This window comes from Poecilia reticulata, linkage group LG19, assembly GCF_000633615.1.
Source record: "Poecilia reticulata strain Guanapo linkage group LG19, Guppy_female_1.0+MT, whole genome shotgun sequence".
Lineage (NCBI taxonomy): Eukaryota > Metazoa > Chordata > Actinopteri > Cyprinodontiformes > Poeciliidae > Poecilia > Poecilia reticulata.
The window spans coordinates 13,406,041-13,410,432 of record NC_024349.1 but is presented as its reverse complement, the minus strand read 5'-3'; positions in this window follow the sequence as shown (position 1 = coordinate 13,410,432).

Sequence of the window (4,392 nt, the reverse complement as noted above, 5' to 3'; positions counted from 1 at the left end):
GTTTTCAGAGTAATTGTCACGGAAACCCCAAAGGTTTCAAAGCACCTGGGAAAAGTTTGGCKTTCGTTTCTTTAGTCTTTGAACCTTAATTTGTAGCAGAGAAGCCTTTTGTTTGCACAGCAGTAAAACTCTCGAAATGGGAAGTGAGTTAATCTCAGAGAGACATGATGATTCACAGTGATGTTGCATTTATAACCGCAAAGTACAATGTGTTGTGTTGGAATTTTATATCCTAGACCAGGGGTCAGCAAGCTGAGGTTCCTCAACCTCTCTAGGTCCTTCACGGTGGCTCTTCATAACTTTGTCCAAAAGAACTGAGTGGTATTCTTAAATATAAAATCAATACAAAAGTCCAGACATGGACAGCTATGTTTGTTTTGGGGTTTTTTTCTCCAAGTTATCTGTGCAAAGACTTACGAAAACAGAATTGCTGGATTTTTTTTTTTTTTTAGCTCATTCCTTTGATCATTAGGCTACRAACTGCATGCTTGTCCACTTTATTTAATAAAACATATGAACCTTTTATTTAAGAAGTTAAATTAGAAGTTAAAATTTATTTAATGTGTTAAATTAAATTTTTTTAACTGTTTAAACTGATACATTTTGCATTCTAGGTGCTCATAAAATGTCTTCAAAGGGCAGAGTAAGTTTTGTAGCTCTACATAAATTCTATGTACTGACAGTGATTTCAAAAATGGTAATATTAGCTGACCCTTGTAATAATAGAGTAAYAAAAATGTGTTTAAAAAGAACTTTTTGGTAAACTAGCATTTATTTTTATTCCAATCTCCCTTTCCACCTCAAAATAAATCTAGGGCTTACCAATTGCCTTCAAAGTCAYGTTTTTTTAGTGATTATTCTCAGTAAAAATYCAGAAGCTCTCTGAAGGCCTCAAAGGTTGACCAAATGATGACCAAAGAACGCAACAGGCAGGTCAGAGATAACATGATTGAGTTGTTTAAAGTAGGATTCAATTATAAAACAATATCCCAAGATTTGATCACCACAAARGCCTAWGGCTAATGCTAACTTTATGTGTTAAATCACATAAAATGAGCACGACACAACTACAAACTTAACAAGATCGGGCCATCAAGCTAAACATGCAAGGAGAGCTTTAATTGTAAGCAGCCAAGAAATCAAATAAGAGAAGAAAATGATTATGGCACAACTTTTAGTTTTGCAAAACACAAATCATGTTTTTGGGGAAGTTGAATTGCTGAAAGAAAGCCAAAAGAATTCCCCGCTGCATTTGGCCACAAGCGCCTTTTTAGACGACAGCGTTGACGGGAAGATGGGTYCAGAAAATTACAGGGCAATTCTGGTAGAAAACGTGTGAGGCTGCAGAAAACCAGAGACTGGGGCAGATGTTCACCTTCAAGCAGGACAGCAACCTTAAAAAGAGCTACTGCTTTACATAATTAGCTAAAAACTACATCCCCTCCTCCCCCCCAACTTCAGGATTGCGTGCTGAATCAAAGAAAACGAAGCAGGCACGCCATAAGAGAAGAGGGAAGAATCACAAATCTCTGCTTATGTTTATTGTTTTGACTTGAATTCCTCCCCTGCTGGCCTCTGATGGTTACGTCACATGTTGTCTGCACTGCGCCGTACAGCTAGGGCTGATAAAATGATGAGTGTGTAAAAATCCCTGCGTGCCAGCTGGATCACAGAGGCCTTTTTTTTTTTTTTTTTTTTTGAAGTGGGGCATAAAACAAATGATTCTCAATTGCCTGCCCCCCAAGGTCCCAGTGTACATTCTGCGAGAACAGAAATCCGCTGCCAAGTGATTCATTGAGGTCTGACTGGTTCATTTCACCATTAGCTGACACACATGCTTGAATGTTATTGGACAATTAGAGGTAATAAAAATGCTGCAAAGTGTTATGAAACCGTGCCTGAGCTGGCTGTGTCGCTGCTCCTTCAGATTGCTTATTAAATATTAATGCACCCGGCAAAGTGCTAGCAGCTGGTGCTGCTGGTGCTGCTGGTGCTCTGTTTTCTAACAGCTTATGCTCTGCTTGAATGAGTGTTTTTGTCTGCGATACTTTCCCTGCCTGTTGTTGGCCTTGTATGTGAAGCAATTAAACATTAATTTCACTGGTTTTATTTGATTTTTTTTTTTCTCCCAATTTTTCGAACGGAATCTAAAACAGAAGTTCTCTTGGAAAGTTCAGCATTACTCCGTCTCAGACACAAACGCATCTCATGACCCTGAGATGCGGCCGGTTGTTAACCGCACCTCTCAGGAATTGCCAGAGGTCTTTTTTTTCTTCTTCTTCTTCTTCTTCTTTTTTTTTTACACGAGTTACAAATTAGTACGAGTTAACCCAATTCAGGTTGCCATGTTGGGTAAACAGTGGTAAGTAAATCCTGCAGTCCAGCGCATTGATTCCTTCGCTGTCGCTGCAGAGCCGCTCCAGATAACAAGCAATGACCTCATTTTCAGCTGACATGTCCGGACATGTGTGAGCTCACTCCCATTATTGACAGGCTGTCGAACAATTAAGCAACCGGCCGCTCTTCTTGTCACCTCTTTACTCTTCTGCATGGTGAGATTTGCTCGCTGCCTGGTTTTGGTTCATGACGTGACGGCAGGCCGACCTCACTCACTGACTCACTGACTGACTGACATGCACTTGTGACCTTCACGTGCGGCTTCTACTCCTTTTCTGTGGCTTCTTCGCAGCTCAAAAAGAAAAAGGTATTTGTAACAACTTTAGCAACCTGGCTGCGGGCTGACATGTTCTGATAATTCCGACTAATTTCAATAAGGAGTCGCAGAGCTGTTTTTACGGCTTTCAAACTCCACAGAGAGCCGTTACCTACAAATGGAGAATGCAGAAAACGACTCTGCCTCTTCCGGCSTCTGGCATTTACCCCGCAGCGATCTTTTTGAACAACTTTCACATATTCATAAGGATGTAAGGTTTTGTTTTTTAAAAAAAACAAACAAAAAAACGATTCTATGCGACTTAAGAAAGCAATTTTTAAAAATGCTGTAGTAGATATTCGTTGCACTTTTTAGAAAAATTGGGAAAAAACTTTTTTTTTTNTTTTTTTTTTTGGTTTTCCCAGCAGAAATGACGCCCATGACGTCCTACTTGGCACACATCATGCAGCGTGCTCCCTGCAGTCAGCCTGAGCCAACGTTCGTRCTCGGCTGTAYGTCACCTGGTTGGGTTAGCCTCCTCTTTAACTGCACGCACACTGCCACACTTGTGCCACACCTGCACTCACCCACCTAAAACAACTTCCAGCTGTGTGCTACCTTGAACTTTCATCTCCTCTCATTTGCCTCTTCCTGTTTAACAGGAAATGGTGGGGTGAGGTGACCAGACGGAGCAGAGCACCTGCAGCACTGAGCGGCTCCGTTATCCATGGAAAACTTGAACTTGTTTTTTTTTWAWTTTTTTTATTTTTTATAGCGGCCCGTTGTTTGTCACTCCTTCTCCTCCCTCCTGAGTGTGGAATATTTGCCTTTTGCTTGCCAGGCTTCATGCTTTCCTCCACATTTCATCACTCTCCATTCCTCCTCCTGGGCAACTGTGCCAACAGTTCCAAGAGGTGTGGTACGGTTTTTAAAAGTCTGAATAGTTACGGTTTGAGCCAAAAACCTGATTTTTTTTTYCCCCTTCTTTTTCGTTCTCCCTCCAAGTCCAATCCCAGTTTCCCCATGACAGCCTTTACAAGCAATCTGAGAAGCATCCCAGTTCAAACACAGAGGAGTCTGTATTCTGCTAATGTGGCCCACAGTCGTCACAATCCCCCCGCCCCCCTCCAGGGACACGACCCCTTCTCATCTGCCCACTGAAGCCTCTGAGGCCTCGCGCTCTAGACACAAAGCACGTCCCCATGATGCCGTTCTCAACCTTGTACGTATGCATAATCCGGGTGTAACGGCGGTCGTATGTCATCATGCAATGTAAACCGATTGTCTTGGTATTCAAAACATCTGAAAGCTTACAGCTGACCTCGGCTTTGTAGCCAGGTGTCTCTCTCTCTCTCTCTCTCTCTGGGCTCCTTTTTTTGCAGAGGATTTCCAGTTGCTTTGTTGTCGGAGTGAAAGGAGGCCTGTTGAGTGCTCCTATAATGGCTCCTGCAACCATCCTGGAAATGGGATCTTTCTTGACATCGGGAGAGCTTTTATAGCCTTAAATTGTCCTTTTTGCGACAGCTTAGCCTTGAATCAACCCAATAAACGAAACGTATAAAAGTTGGTGCCCGGCCCACAGGAGAACGTAGGAAGAAAAAAAAAAAACAAGTTTCTGGCACGACTTCAACTCCCCAGGTGCACGAAAAAGGGTCAAAGGTCTGATGAGACGAAGACCCACATGAAGTTCCAGAAAACAGTTTAGCTTTATAAAGTTAAATGAATCCCTGAACTTAAAA